This window comes from Budorcas taxicolor, chromosome 12 (assembly GCF_023091745.1).
Source record: "Budorcas taxicolor isolate Tak-1 chromosome 12, Takin1.1, whole genome shotgun sequence".
Lineage (NCBI taxonomy): Eukaryota > Metazoa > Chordata > Mammalia > Artiodactyla > Bovidae > Budorcas > Budorcas taxicolor.
Window position 1 is genome coordinate 20,224,956 of NC_068921.1, and position 17,176 is coordinate 20,242,131.

The window sequence follows — 17,176 nt, forward strand, 5'->3', positions numbered from 1 at the left end:
AGTGGCCAGAGTATTGGAGCTGGAGCTGGAGCTTCAGCATCAGTCCTCCCAATGAATATTCAGGGTTGATTTCCTTTAGGATTGACTTGTTTGATCTCCTTGATGTCCAAGGGGCTCTCAAGAGTCTTCTCTGGTACCACAATTCAAAAGCATCAATTCTTCAGTGCTTAGCCTTCTTTGTGGTCCAACACTCACATCTGTGCATGACTACTGGAAAAAAAAAACATATAGTCATATAGTTGACTATACGGACCTTTGTTGCCAAAGTGATGTCTTTGCTTTTTAATATGCTGTCTAGGTTTGTCATAGCTTTCCTTCCAAATGTCTTTTAATTTCATGGCTGCAGTAACTGTCTACAGTGATTTTGGAGGCCAATAAAGTAAAATCTGTCACTACTTCCACTTTTCTCCCTTCTATTTGCCATGAAGTGATGGGACCAGATGCCGTGGTCTTAGTTTTTTTAATGTTTAATTTCAAGCCAGCTGTTTTCACTCTCTTCTTTCACCCTCATCAAAAGACACTTTAGGTCCTCTTCACTTTCACCATTTGAGTGGTATTATCTGCATATCTGAGGTTGTTGATATATCTCCCAGCAGTCTTGATTCCAGATTGTGATTCATCCAGCCCAGCATTTTGCATGAAATACTCTACATAGAAATTAAATAAGCAGGGTGACAATATACAGCCTTGTTGTACTCCTTTACTAATTTTGAACCAGTCCGTTGTTCCATGTCCAGTTAACTGTTGCTTCTTGATCCACAAGTTTCTCAGGACACAAGTAAAATGGGATGTATTCCCATCTCTGTAAGAATTTTCCAGTTTTTTGTGATCCACACAGTCAAATGTTTTAGCGTAGTCAGTGAAGCAGAAGTAGATTTTTTTTTTTTAATTCCCTTGCTTTTTCCATGATGCAACGAATGTTGGCAATTTTATCTCTGGTTCCTCTGCCTTTTCTAAATCCAGCTTGTATATCTGGAAGTTCTCAATTCATGAACTGTTGAAGCCTGAAGGATAAACTTGCGAGCATGTGAAATGAGCACAACTGTATGGTAGGTTTTACATTCTTTGGCATTGCCCTTCTTTGGGATTCGAATGAACACTGACCTTTTCCAGTTCTGTGGCCACTGCTGAGTTTTCCAAGTTTGCTGACACAATGAGTGCAGCACTTTGACAGCATCATCTTTTAGGATTTTAAAGAGCTCAGCTGGAATTCCATCACCTCCACTAGCTTTGTTTGTAGTGATGCTTCCTAAGGCCAACTTGACTTCACACTCCAGGATGTCTGGATGTTCTAGGTGAGTGACCACACTGTTGTGATTATCCATGGCATTAACACGTTTCTTGTATTTTTTTTTCTTTTTTTTTTGGTATTCTTGCCACTTCTTAATCTCTTCTGCCTCTCTTAGGTCCTGTTTCTGTCCTTTATCATGCACATCCTTGCATGAAATGTTCCCTTGAAGAGATCTCTAGTCTTTCCCATTATATTATTTTCATCTATTTCTTTGCATCATTCATTTAAGAAGGCCTTCTTATCTCTCCTTGCTATTCTCTATAACTCTGCATTCATTTGGGTATGTCTTTCCCTTCCGCCAATAAACTCTCCTATCCAGAAATTTAAAAGCCAAACAGAAAGAGCAGAATCTCCCATGGAAAAAGCAAGGATAAAGGCATCACTCATCTCATGTCAGTGAGTTGTATGTCACCTGCTGGGCTTACTATTTCATTTACTAAGCTTCTCTTCCTTCCTGCAAAAAAAAAAAAAAAAAAGAGCAAGAATAAAATTAATCTCATCAATGTCCTTTTTCTAAACTAGAAATTTCCTAATATGCAGGCATAAATGCTCTACTGTGTTCATCCTAATTCCTTATTTGTGTTAGTCACCCAGTTGTGTCTGACTCTTTGGAACCCCATGGACTGCAGCCCACCAGGCTCCTCTATCCTTGGAATTCTCCAGGCAAGAATACTGGAGTGGGTAGCCATGCCCTTCTCCAGGGGATCTTCCTGACCCAGGGATTGAACCTGGGTCTCCCACATTGCAAGCAGATTCTTTACCATCTGAGGCACCAGGGAAGCCACAATTCCTTATTTAGGTGTGTTAAATTTATTATTTAATTGCACTTACCATGTATTATAAGAGAATAAACTATTTTAAAATTCTTTACTTGAATTACTACCTCAGTTTCAAACAAGCAGGCTTATTTCCTTAGGTATTAAGACCCTGCCAATAGCCAATTGGAGCAGCCTGACTTAGGAAGCAGGCAAGGTGAGGCTGTCATCAGCAAGGTGGCCCTGCCATTGTACTAACTTTGGAACTGGGGGTCAGAACTCCTGGGTTCTTTTCTGTACTTGGCCTGCCTTGGCTGTGCACTGATAAAATGTCTGTCCTCCTCTTCTTTCCTGTATCTGTTTGTCCTTTTCACCTCTAGGCTGTGTTTCTGCTCTTGGAAACCTCAGGAGCTTGGAAACTACAGATAGCCCCCTCCCATTTTCTTGCTGGATATCTAGCACTTGACCCCCACGACAGCCTGTTGGATGAATAAGCTGTCATGAGTCTGTGCTTTCCTGACTCACTCAACACTTTGCCTCCTCACTTCTCTGGAAGGGACTGGGTGCCTTGCTGGCAGAGCTAAAGCCAGCTGTGACTTGGAGACATTGTCCAGATTATCTCTTCCAGGGACCTTCACCTAGTATTGAATAATTACCCTCTTCTTATATCTCGGCGTATGCACACACTTTTGTTGTTGTTCACTTGCCAAGTTGTGTCCGACTGCAACCCCGTGGTCTGCAGCTCTCTGGGCTTTTCTACCCCTCACCATCTCCTGGAGTTTGCCCAAGGTCATGTCCCTTGAATTGGTGATGCCATCCACCCATCTCATCCTCTGTCGTCCCTTTCTCCTCCTGCCCTCAATCTTTCCCAGCATCAGTGCACATACTATTCAGTTTTTATATTGATTTCCTTTCATCTGTATTTATATGTAAATAAATGGTAAGAAAATAATATCTGATTGAGGGGAAAAAATCAAGTAAGCACATGGTCCTTGAAGTCACCACATTTCTGTACACTGTTCTTGGTCCCAATTCCTTTGTCAAAACCTGGAGTCAGGGAAGAAGATTGGAGCATAGTCTCCGATAAAATTTATTCACCACAATGTTCAAACCAGCCTTCAATATTTGGGGGGACATTCTTTGTAGTGAAATCACCCTCAGGCAGTATTATGTGTGATAATGGCGGAGGTCTACTTTCTTTGCAAAGGCAGCAGCTCTTGATATTTTTGTTCAGGTATCAGGGATACCATAAGGACAAATAGATTCACATATGCCAAGCATTAACTTGTGCGTTCAAAAGGCAGGCACTGACAAGACTGAACTCATCAGTTCCTTTGTAGTTGTTTGCAATGGTTCACAGAACAAAACTTCTTTGATCTGTTTCTCCTTTATGTACATCACAAACATGGAGGCTCACTAGAGGCGTCAACACGAGGTGACTCAGATGAATACCTACTTTGAGAGGACTAATGTAGCTCTCTTCCGTAACCCACTCTTTAGTGAATTCTAGAAGAGAGCACATCATTTTCTCAGGAATGTTGGAGATCCCATTCAATGGGATCCCAAAAATCCCACTCATTTTCAATTTTTGTATGAAATTTCTTCCTCTTGCCACGACACAAATATGCAACAGGGCAGGAAGCTCAGAGTAAACAAAGGCTTCTCAAGAGCCAAACCCAAACATTTCAAGACGTTTTGAGAAACAGTTCTCACATCCAACTGCATAGCCTTCTTTTGTTGAAAGGTTGGACAGTTCTGATGGTTTGAATTTGAAAAAAATAAATTGCACAAACACAGTGACGTGTATAGCCATTGTATAATGAATCCTAAGTAATGTATTTCTGCTCCCATTTTGTTTATTTAACATGGCTTACCCCTAGTATATGGATATTTCTCTGAGTTGATGTTGAATTGCCTATAAAAGCAGGTAGCTTTTAACAAGCAGCTTCTTTGTCCCAGACTCTTTGCTAATACATGAAGAAGATAAAAATTAGAATATTACTAATTTGCAACCCCTAATGAACTTAGGCTTTGAGCATAAACAGCTTCTAATTTCACCAAAAGAGAGACAACCAAATATTATATGTAACCTGTTGGAAGCACTAACACCACCCATGAAGAATTCTTCTAGATCTAATTACAGGAAACCCAGAGGACACAGGGCCACGTTAAACAACATCCAAGAATTCAGTCAACACAATGCAAGCTGTGGGAAATTCTACAGGACAAGTGTCCAGTTTTCTTCAGTCAGAAATTGCATGGGAAAAAAAAGATGAAAGCAGAATGTGAAAATTAAGAGACTTAAGAGATATATAATCAATTGCAGTGTAAGGACATTATCTGGGAAATGACTGCAAACAATAAACTATAAAAAATTAAAATTTTGAGGTAATTATAAATTTAAAAACTGATTATATAGTTGATGATGTTGAAGAATTATTTAAAAATTTTAAATGTGATAATACTAGCCTGGTTTTATTTGTTTTAAAAGATATCTTTATGTTTTAAAGATATATACTGAAATTTTCAAATAAAATGAAATGTTTTCCAGGCTATGCTTCAAAATAATATGCTATGGGGTGGAGGAATGGATTACAGCATAAATGAAATAAGATTGGCTAAGTTAGTAATTGTTGAAGTTAAGTGAGGTACATGGGGATCCTCTACTATTGCATCTATTCTTGCAGATTTAAAAAAATTTTCAGAATAAAAAAGAGAGAGATTATTGATGAGATTAAGTTTTTTATGTCATAAAGTTAAAGGAGATGAGCCAGGATTTGAACAAGGAAAATTTTAGTCTAGAATTGAATTTCTTTAATTCTCTACTACCTCAAAAAATATTTTTAAGGGTGAATATTAATTAAACAATTTCAGAGCTGCATGAAAACAGTTTATTACTTCTTACCTCTCTATTGATAGTCATTTCAGTCCATGAACTGAATTTTGAGAACTGAATGTTTTTCTGCATCTTTTGTTTGAGCTACAATAATGCTTCTATATTTATTTTTTCTGCAATTTCTCTTTCTCCAAGGAAGAACATCCCATTTTCCTAGAGGATGCATACATTCCTGGTAAAGAATGTCTCACAAGACAATAATTATTTTCAAAGGAAATTTAGCCCCAAGCTTTTACTTTGCCTGAAAGATGAAATTTAATCTCAGTCATTTTATGCTTCTGTGTTTCACTTAAGGATTTTCCAAGTCAATTCATGGTAGACTTGTTGACTTCTTTTCCTCCTTCTTAGTGGAATTGTATTCAAAGTCTGGGTGCCTTAACACATCGGGGCATTGGGAGAGGACAGGTGAAGTGTCTAGTCTTGTTTGCCTTCTATCCATGGGAAATCTCCTACTGTATGCTTAGCCATATTGGTGTCCAGACATTGGCAGATATACATACGTAAGAGCTCTATTCCCTCATCTGGTCTCTGGCCAAAGTCCAATCAGATCATTCTGCCTCTCACTTGCTCCTTCAGGTCCCCTGCCTCTCACCGAGCCCAGCGCCCTTGGATGCTCTTCTTCACCACTGAAGCTGTCTGAGCACCCACTGCCCAGGCCCACTGAACTGCCCAGCCTAATCTAGCGCTGCTCTGTCCCCCTACTGCTCTTCTAAGGGAGGAGGAGCTCTGCACCCCTACTGCTGTTCTGGGATTCACTCCAGAAACAAGGCAAGCTGTCCTCCACTCTCCTGTCCTCCAATTGGCCAGCAGTTCCAATGTTCTCCTCGTAGATTTTGACCTCAGGAGAAGATGAACTGCATGAAATATCCCTTATTAAACTCCCTTAGTATTGCTTTCCTTTTATTCTCTGTTCTCCCCCACACCCAAGGAAACTGTATCTAGTATCCAGTGGGCAGAAAACTGGCTCTTTCTGCTCATGTAATCTTTCAACTCTTGTCTCACATCTGGACCTCAGATTTTGAGGCTAAAAGCTAAGAATTAACATTTAATTTCTGTTCTCTACAATCAGCTGTGACCTTTGTGGGCAATAGATTATCCATATCTATCTGGCTAAATGGGGCAGGGCCATGGGTTAACAGGGAATACTCGAAATAGACCATAGCTGTTGACACATTAAAACACTGTCTTGTCACAAGGGGATAGTAATTGTACTGAATGGGCTGCAGCAGAAGTCCATAAAATCTGGAGTGCCTTCTCTTACACAGCTACTTCTGAGAGAAAGTGGTTTCAGTTTGTTCTTTCCATTATAAGCTGCTATGACTATGCCATTTTTTTTAAATTTTGGAGTATAATTGCTTTACGAAGCTGTGTTAGTTTCTACTGTACAACAAAGTGAATCAGCTCTATGTATACATATATCCCCTCCTTCTTGGACCTCCCTCCCATCCCACCCCACCATGCCACCATCTAGGGCATCACGGAGCACCAAGCTGAGCTCCTGTACTACACTGCAGGTTCCCACGACCTATCTTTATACGTGCGAGTTTGTATATGTCAACCCAATCTCCCAACTCAGCCTGCTCGCGCCTTCCCACCTTGCGTCCACACGTCTGTGCTCTATTCCTGCTCTGGGACTAGGTTCATCTGTACTATTTTTCTAGGTTCCACATACGTGCATTAATATAGGGTATTTGTTTTTCTCTTTCTGACTTATTTCACTCTGTACAACAGATTCTAGATCCATCCACATCTCTACAAATGACCCAATTTTGTTCCTTTTTGTGGCTGAGTCAGCATGTGTAACCATATTGCTGAAATGTCACGTGGTTAAACACACTTTGGTTTTAATGTTTTGATTTGAAGAGTTGAGAGTTAATTCAGTGATTTCACTGAAGCTACGGGCTTCCCTCATAGCTCAGTTGGTAAAGAATCTGCCTGCAACGCAGGAGACCCTGGTTTGATTCCTGGGGCAGGAAGATCCACTGGAGAAGGGATAGGCTACCCTCTCCAGTATTCTTGGGCTTCCCTTGTGGCTTAGTTGGTAAAGAATCTTCCTGCAATGCAGGAGACCTGGGTTCGATCCCTGGGTTGGGACGATCCCCTGGAGATACCCAGTCCAGTATTCTGGCCTGGAGAATTCCATGGACCGTATAATCTGTGGGGTCGCAAAGAGTTAGACATGACTGAACAACTTTCACTTCATCTGCAGTGGAAGCTCAGAGTCTCAACCACTGGAATGCCAGGAAGTCCCAAGCCAATATTCCATTTATATATGTGTCACATCTTTATCCATTCATCTGTCCATGGACACTGAGGTTATTTCCATGTCCTGGCTACTGTAAATAGTGCTGCAGTGAACACTGAGGTACATATGTCTTTTTGAATTATGGTTTTATCAGGGTACACGCCCACTAGTGGGATTGCTGGGGTCACATGGTAGTTCTATTTTTAGTTTTTTAAGGAGCTTCCATATTGTTCTCCATAGTGGCTGTATCAATTTACATTCCCATCAACAGGGCAAGAGGGTTCCCTTTTCTCCAAACTCTCTCCAGCATGTTGATCAGGATATGATGTTTTAGAGTAGGTCTCTGGAACCTGTTTATCTTGCTTAACTGAATGCTTCTCGCTTGTGAGCCTCATGGTAGCTCGTCATTTCCTCCTCTCCTCAGCCCCTGGCAACCACCATTCCATTCTTTGATTCCCTGAATTTGTCTGTTTCAGATACCTTATATAATTAGAATCATGCCATATTTATCCTTCTGTGACTGGTTTATTTCATGTATTTTATGTCTTCAAGGTTCATCCATGTTGTCATATCTGGCAGGATTTCCTTCTTTTTTTTTAAGGCTGAGTAATATACCATTGTATATAAATACCAAATTCATCTGTTGGCTGGCAATTAGGATGTTTCCACATCCTGGTTATTGTGAACAGTGCTGTAGTGAACACAGGAGTCCTAATACTCCTGTGTCCTGATTTCAGTTCTTTTTGATAAATATCCATAAGTGGGATTGCTAGATCACCTAGTAGTTTTAGGGTTTAAAAAAATTTTTTTTGAGGACCTTCCATATTATTTCTAAACCTGCTGCCCCATTTTTCATTATAACTGACTGCGGGCAAGGGTTTCAATTCCTCCACGTTCTTACTGTAAAGCACCCTTTGTCTTATTTTGGAAGTGTTGTTTAACCGCATCCTCTGTTGAGAAGTGCAGATATATAAACTCCAAAGCACTTCTGTAGGTAGCTCAGTATCAGGTTGCAAATCCATAGTACATCCAAATTAGCCATTTGATCTTGATTCAAAAGCAAACAGTTCCATAATGACAGTATAACCCCCTCTCACCCTGTCTCCCTATCGCTTGCCTATAAGGGAAGCTACATATTTATTTATTGAACAAAACAAAGCTCCTGGTTCCAACTAGGGGAAGAAGAGGTCAAATTGCCATGTCATGATGTAGTCAAAGACTAGTGGTGAATAACTTTGAGGTGACATCTATGTTATAAAATTATTTAGAAGATCAGGGGAGTCTTAAGCAGTTGGAATGTCTTTAATGACATTGTCATGGAAAGAATGAGAGTATGCTGGCAAAATTAACTGTATAGGGACTGCTTTTGGCCATTGCCTCAGAGGGTCCAAGCAGGCCTGAAATTGGTGGGAACTCAGAGCTTGTGCCCTTTAAAAGAAAAGAACAAAGAGAGGGAGGCAGAATAATGGAACTGTTGATATGGGCAGAAATTGTCAAACTCGGATCCTTTGGTTTAGGAGAGAAATTATAAGAAATGGGAATAACCTACCCCAGAAGGCAAAGAGCATATTCCCACTGGGCTCTGATGCCCCTAAATATTGTTTCCAGATGCCTGACTTCATGGAAGGGGAGAAGAGGAAGTGCCAGAGAGGAAAGGGGATGGGAAGGGAAGGTATGAACCAACAACAGAAAAATAATGAGAGGAAAGTACCTTATATTTCCTTTGAATAAATCATATTTTTTTCTTTTTCTTTTTTTATTGAAGGATAATTGCTTTACAGAATTTGTTTTCTGTCAAACCTCAACATGAATCAGCCATAGGTACACATATACCCTCTCCCTTTTGAACCTCCCTCCCATCTCCCTCCCCATCCCACCCCTCGAGGTTGATACAGAGCCCCTGTTTGAGTTTTCCGAGCCATACAGCAAATTCCTGTTGGCTGTCTAATTTACATATGGTAATGTAAGTTTCCATGTTCCTCTTTCCATGCATCTCACCCTCTCCTCCCATCTCCCCGTGTCCATAAGTCTGTTCTCTATGTCTGTTTCTCCACTGCTGCCCTGTAAATAAATTCTTCAGTACCATTTTTCTAAATTCCATACATGTGCATTGGAATATGATATTTATCTTTCTCTTTCTGACTCACTTCACTCTGTATAATAGGTTCTAGGTTCATCCACCTCATTAGAACTGACTCAAATGAGTTCTTTTTTATGGCTGAGTAATATTCCATTGTGTATATGTACCACAACTTCTTTATCCAGTCATCTGTTGATGGACATCTAGGTTGCTTTCATGTTCTAGCTGTTGTAAATAGTGCTGCAATGAACAATGGGATACATGTGTCTTTTTCAATTTTGGTTGCCCTAGGGTGTATGCCAGGAGTGGGATTGCTGGGTCATATGGTGGTTTTATTCCTAGTTTTCTAAGGAATCTCCATACTGTCTTCCATAGTGGCTGTATCAATTTATATTCCCATAAACAGGGCAAGAGCATTCCCTTTTCTCCATACCCTTTCCAGCATCTATTGTTTATAGACTTTTAATGATGGCCATTCTGACCGGTGTGAGGTGATATCTCATTGTGGTTTTCATTTGCATTTCTCTAATAATGAGCAGTGTTGACCATCTTTTCATGTGTTTGTTAGCCATCTGTATGTCTTCTTTGGAGAAATGTCTGTTTAGGTCTTTTCCCCCTTTTTGATTGGGTTGTTTGTTTTTCTGGCATTTAGTTGTATGAGCTACTTGTATATTTTGGAAATTAATCCTTTGTCAACTGTTTCATTTGCTATTATTTTCTCCTATTCTGAGGGCTGTCTTTTCACCTTGCTTATAGTTTCCTTTGCTGTGCAAAAACTTTTAAGTTTAATCAGGTCCCACTGGTTTACTTTGTTTGTTTTTATTTCCATTACTCTAGGAGCTGGATCTTAGAAGATCTTGCTTTGATTTATGTCATCAAGTGTTCTTCCTATGTTTTCCTCTAAGAGTTTTATAGTTTCTGGTCTTACATTTAGGTCTTTAATCCATTTTGAGTTATCTTTGTGTGTGGTATTAGGAAGTGTTCTAATTTCATTCTTTTACACCTAGCTGTCCAGTTTTCCCAGCACCTTTTATTGAAGAGGCTCTCTTTGCCCCCACTGTGTATTCTTGCCTCCTTTGTCAAAAATAAGGTATCTATAGGTGCATGGGTTTATTTCTGGGCTTTATATCTTGTTCCATTGGTCTATATTTCTGTTTTTGTGCCAGCACCATACTGTCTTGATTACTGTAATTTTGTAGTATAATCTGAAGTCGGGAAGGTTGACTCCTCCAGCTTCATTCTTCTTTCTCAGGACTGCTTTGGCTATTCCGGATCTTTTGTGTTTCTATATGAGTTGTGAAATTTTTTGTTCTAGTTCTGTGAAAAATGCCTTTGGTAATTTGATAGGGATCACATTGAATCTGTAGATTGCATTTGGTAGTATAGTCATTTTCATATTGATTCTTCCTACCCAGGTCCTACTCCTTTGTGTTCTTGCCTCCAATGCCCACAGCTATTAGAACTAGTGTGTTTTCTTTTGTGGGAGCTCTCAGTGACTTTTTATATATTCCATAGACACAGATTCTGCCTAGTTGATCGTGTGGATTTAATCTGCAGCTTGTACAGCTGCTGGGAAGGTTTTGGGCCTTCTTCCTTAGCCACACTGCCCCCTGGGTTTTAATTGTGGTTTTATTTCCACCTCTGCATGTGGGTCGTCCACTGGGGTTTACTCCTGAGGCTGCCCTGGAGGACTTGGGTTTGCCCCTGTGAGGGCCAGGTGTGGAGGTGGTGCATGGGTCACAGGGGTCCTGGCAGCACCAGGTACTCAGGGGCGTTGGCAGCCAGGGCAGCAGGAAATATTGTGCTCTAGAAGGGTATGGCAACCAGTATTGGCCAACGCACTTCAGTATTCTTGCCTGGAGAAACCCCTCCCTGACAGAGAAGCCTGGCAGGTCACAGTCCACAGGGTCGCAGAGTCAGACACTACTGAAGCGACCCTGTGAGCAAAGTCGCAAGAATTGTTTTGCCTGTGGCAGCTCTGCCCCCGTGAGAGCTGAGCGTGAAGGTAGCACAGCTGCTTGACTTTTGGGGACCCTGGCGGCGCCAAGTGTGCAGGGACACAGACTGCCTCTATCGCAGGAGTTATGGCCCTTCGGAGTCTTTTTTCAAGCCTCTTGTAGCGGGCAATCAGAAGGCCTCTTTGGCCAGTCTTTCTCCATAGCTCCACCCATTCAGGCACTTAGAGGGCTCCCTTGCCTGGGGTCCTTCTCTGTTGTTTGGCACGTCAGGCACTTAAAGAGGCACCCTGGGTGGTGTCCTACTCTGTACTTTGGCACATCATTCACTTAAAGAAGCACCCTGGATGAGGTCCTACTCTACAGATCTGAGCGTCAGGCACTGAAAGGGGCACCCTGGGTGGGGTCCTACTCTAGTTCAGTGAGTCCGGTGTTTGATGGGCCAGCCTTTCTGTTCTTCAGCTGCGGATTCTGGCCTGTGGCAGGAGAGAGGCTATGGTGATGGGTCCACCCCCTACATGGGACTCAGCAGTATCGCCCTGCTTCCGTGGCGTCCTGGCTTTCCTCCACAGGCATTTCCCACCACACTCTCTTCCCTCACATCCCCTCAATCCGTCTCTCTGCAGTCAACATCAGCCCTTGCCCTGGGATTGCTCCACAATCCCTAAACTCCAGCTCCCAGCCGCTGTGCCTTCCAGGGGATCCACGGCCCTGTCTGGGGTAGGTATGGCTGCAGCAAGGACTGTCTGAGTCTCATTCCATTCAGGCTGCCACAGATCAGCTGTTTCACTCTCAGCCTTAATCGTTTCTCCTCTGACTCAGACAGTTGCCCTGATGTGGGGATCAGACCCCTGCTTCAGTTCCCCCACCTGCTGAGGGCAGGCCCAGTCCTACTAACACTCCTGTTTCTCCCTCTAGTTCCTTCATCCTACCGAGTTTTGCGTGGGTCTGTATATTCTTTACGCTGGTCAGGGACTCCTGTCCGCTCTCAGCTGGTGTTCTGCATGCACTTCTGTGTCTGAAGGTGTGTTCCTGATGTATCCGTGGAGAGAGATAGACTCCACGTCCACCTACTCCTTCGCCATCTTGTTCTCTCACATTTTCATTCTTACCAGAATTTTACCAGAGAAAATTCTTCTTCTGAAACAATAGGTACAATTATTTTTATTTTTATAATTTTTTTTTTATCTTGACCACACCACACAGCATGTGGGATCTCCTTTCCTGACCAGGGATTGCCTCTGCGTTGGCAGTGTGAAGTCCTAACCACTGGACCTCCAAAGAAGCCCCAGGTACAACTGTTTACTGTGTGTACAGCTTCCCCTCCTGCTAGAGCAGTGAAGGCGAGTCTCTCAGTATTGACTGAGTCCGTGTGTCAGGCGCTGAGATACAAAGGTGAAGTCAGGGAACCCAGAGGATCTACTTAGTGATAGATCCCTGTAAACCATGGTGTCTCTGAGCATGACCCAGCTGGTCAGACATGGGTCTTCTAGGGCTTCTCTGTTCAAAGCTAGATCCAAACACATGGGATATAGTGACCAGCTGGGGTAGGGACAACCAGAGCCAGGAGAACCAGGGATCTGACCTTAAACCAGTCTGGTACTTGAGCTTTCTTCCCTTGGAAGGGAAATGAGAAAATACTGGAAGGCAATGGCACCCCACTCCAGTACTCTTGCCTGGAGAGTCCCATGGACAGAGAAGCCTAGTGGGCTGCAGTCCATGGGATCTTGAAGAGTCGGACAGGACTGAGCGACTTCACTTTCACTTTTTGCTCTCATGCTTTGGAGAAGGAAATGGCAACCCACTCCAGTGTTCTTGCCTGGAGAATCCCAGGGACGGAGGAGCCTGGTGGGCTGCCATCTCTGGGGTCGCGCAGAGTCAGACACGACTGAAGCGACTTAGCAACAGCAGCAGCAGCAGCAAGCTTTGTTTTTATCATGTTATAAAATGTTTGTTCCCGAGTCCTCTTATACTCTTTAGGTGGGTGGTGTGTGCTGCTATCAATTTGATGCCCTTATGCTAAGAGGCCAGGCTTCCCAGTTGGCCCTAGTGGTAAAGAATCTCCCTCCCAATTCAGGAGACATCAGAGACTAAGGTTCAATCTCTGGAAGATCCCCTGGAGGAGGGCATGGCAACCCACTCCAGCATTCTTGCCTGGAGAATCCCATGGACAGAGGAGCCTGGAGGGTTACAGTCCATAGGGTCACAAACAGTCAGACACAACTGAAGTGACTTAGCATGCCTGCACACAGGCCAGGAGGCCAACATTTTGACTTCATGGGCTCTAGGAACTTTCACTTTTGCAGGTTTCTTTCTCCCCTCCACTAAATTTAAATTATATTTTTAAAGTATGTTTTAAATTTATTTTTTAAGAGTTATATTTTATGGCATTGAAACATGTATAATATCATATAAGAAACTAATCGCCAGTCTAGGTTCAATGCAGGATACAAGATGCTTGGGGCTGATGCACTGGGATGACCCAGAGAGATGGTATGGGGAGGGAGGTAGGAGGGGGGTTCAGGATTGGGAACACATGTACACCCATGGTGGATTCATGTTGATGTACAGCAAAACCAATACAGTATTGTAAAGTAAAATAAAGTTTAAAAAATAATAATAATAAAGTGAAAAAAAGTTATATTTTATCACTGCATTGGTATAAAGAAGAATATATCAGTACTATATATCAACCTTTTCTTCAACCTAAAAGTTTATTTTTCCCATCGGATTGTAAAAGAATTTAAAGCATTCTACTAGGTCCTCAAAGTATTGCGGCCTTAGCACAGAGACTGCTGTGTCTGATGGATAAGTTGGTCCCAGACTTCAGCCTAAACTTCATTGTCACGTTAGTGCCGCCAGGGGAGATGGCAGTAGATAGGACGGTTCTGGATTCACTGTAGCCTCATATACCAACCAGCTAGCATGTAGAGATGCCCAGTTATTTCCTTCTATGCATGCATTCAGGTCATTGTTGCTTCTTCTTTCTTGTAGCAGCTCAGTTCAGTTCAGTTCAGTTCAGTCACTCAGTAGTGTCCAACTCTTTGTGACCCCATGAATCGCAGCACACCAGGCCTCCCTGTCCATCACCAAATCCCAGAGTCCACCCAAACTCATGTCCATCGAGTCAGTGATGCCATCCAGTCATCTCATCCTCTGTCGTCCCCTTCTCCTCCTGCCCCCAATCTTTCCCAGCATCAGGGTCTTTTCCAATGAGTCAATTCTTTGCATGAAGTACCCAAAGTACTGGAGTTTCAGCTTTAGCATCATTCCTTCCGAAGGAATCCCAGGGCTGATCTCCTTCAGAATGGACTGGTTGGATCTCCTTGCAGTCCAAGGGACTCTCAAGAGTCTTCTCCAACACCACAGTTCAAAAACATCAATTCTTCGGCACTCAGCCTTCTTCACAGTCCAACTCTCACATCCACACATGACCGCAGGAAAACCATAGCCTTGACTAGATGGATCTTTGTTGACAAAGTAATATCTCTGTTTTTTAATATGCTATCTAGGTTGGTCATAACTTTTCTTCCATGGAGTAAGTGTCTTTTAATTTCATGGCTGCAGTCACCATCTGCAGTGATTTTGGAGCCCAGAAAAATAAAGTCTGACACTTTCCACTGTTTCCCCATCTATTTCCCATGAAGTGATGGGACCAGATGCCATGATCTTCGTTTTCTGAATGTTGAGCTTTAAGCCAACTTTTTCACTCTCCTCTTTCACTTTCATCAGGAGGCTTTTTAGTTCCTCTTCACTTTCTGCCATAAGGGTGGTATCATCTGCATATCTGAGGTTATTGATATTTCTCCCAGCAATCTTGATTCCAGCTTGTGCTTCTTCCAGCCCAGCGTTTCTCATGATGTACTCTGCATAGAAGTTAAATAAGCAGGGTGACAATATACAGCCTTGACATACTCCTTTTCCTATTTGGAACCAGTCTGTTGTTCCATGTCCACTTCTAACTGTTGCTTCCTGACCTGTATACAGGTTTCTCAAGAGGCAGGTCAGGTGGTCTGGTGTTCCCATCTCTTTCAGAATTTTCCACAGTTTATTGTGATCCACACAGTCAAAGGCTTTGGCATAGTCAATAAAGCAGAAATAGATGTTTTTCTGGAATTCTCTTTTTTTTTTTCGATGATCCAGTGGTTGTTGGCGATTTGATCTCTGGTTCCTCTGCCTTTTCTAAAACCAGCTTGACCATCAGGAAGTTCACAGTTCACGTATTGCTGAAGCCTGGCTTGGAGCTCAGGGCATTTCAAATGTCTTTTTAACTTCATTGCTTGCTCTGTGGCCCACAATGGTATGCAAGGAGAGGAAAAATAAGAAAGACAGGATGAGCTCTACAACAGAATAATTTAAGCAACTGAGCCATTCTGAAACTCGAGGGAGAGGGAATTGCTCACACTTACCTTATCGATGATCTGAAAATGAAATGCAAACAGTAATCATTTCATTCATAACAAACATTGCTGATGAAAAGAATCAATAGAGAACAGCATTGACAAAGGCCGAAATTGCATGACATGAAATTTTTTGTTGCCAAATATGGATAGGAAAAGTAAAATCTTGGTAAATTTTGGGTATGCAAAGCTTGACACAGGAAAGTTGGATTTTATAAAAATAAAAGATACAGAACAAAATTCACCTTGCAAAAATACAAAATACAATAGATCAAAAAGTAATCAATGAACAAAACCTTGAAAAGGTGAAAAGGTAAAAGGAAAGTAATTAACTCTCATCCCAATAACTTTCTAACATAAATGCAAAATATGAAAATGAAACTGCATTGTATAGACAATTTATCATATATTAAAAATAGGTGATAGAATTCAATTTAGAGAAAATAATCAACTTGAGGAAAATTATAATTAAAATGTTGATGGTCATGAATATGCACTCAATATGTTCTTATAATTAAAATGATGGAAAGTGAAAGTGTTAGTCGCTCAGTTGTGTCTGACTGTTTACAACCCCATGGACTGTAGCCTGCCAAGCTCCTCTGTCCATAGAATTCTCCGGGCAAGCATACAGGAGTCAGTTGCCATGGAAATAACCAAAATTCAGAGTTAAAATTGTTTCAAAAAATCTAAGATATCGCAGAAATCTTAGTGTGGTTTTAGATTATTAAAACAATTTACTTACAACATCTATATTCCTGCAGTAAAGTTTAAGATGCTTAATTTAGTTATACATACACATACTATTGTAACTGCCTAGGGATATTCTAGAAGGATTGTCCCAAACAGATACCAGTGACGACCTCTGGAAGGGATGTAGGACCACATGGGAGAGAGTTTATGAACATTTGGAGTTTCTAAGAGTTTGAGACTTTTTGTTTTTTATTCTCATGAAGTTGAACAGCCAGTTAGGACCAAAAAGAAGCATATTCTGTCTTAAAAAACAAGTGTCTTGTTGTCCTGCCCATTGGGCCTCCTACTTCTCCAGTTGTAGTTCCAGTATCTTCATCACTTCCATTCAACTTTTTACACACTTAGCCTCGCTCATTTTCTGGAGTTGCAGAAAACTCCCCTTTAGCACTTTCCTTTCTCTCCCTCATCTAGGAGTTTCCATCTTGACTCGTGCTCAGAAAATTTATCCAACTCTGTGGAGTAGGTAGGACAGGTTGTTATTCTAATTTATAGATGAGCAAGTGGAAAAGAGTTTAAAGTACTTTTCCCAGTTGTAAGACTGGGTTTATGACCCACACTCCCAGCTCAGAGGTCCCTCTGTTGTAAGGTTACCCCTCTGAACTTTTAACCTGGCAGGTGTAATACAATAAATGTGCTACTTAAAAAAAGACAGATTCACAATCCACTTCCTAGATCAATCACCTACAATGGATCATATTGCCTAATTAAAACAGTCCGACTTTAGATATATTGGCAAAATTGGAACTAAGAAGAATTTGGAAAAATTACAGTGCAAATATAATTATTTTCTAAATTATTCCTTTA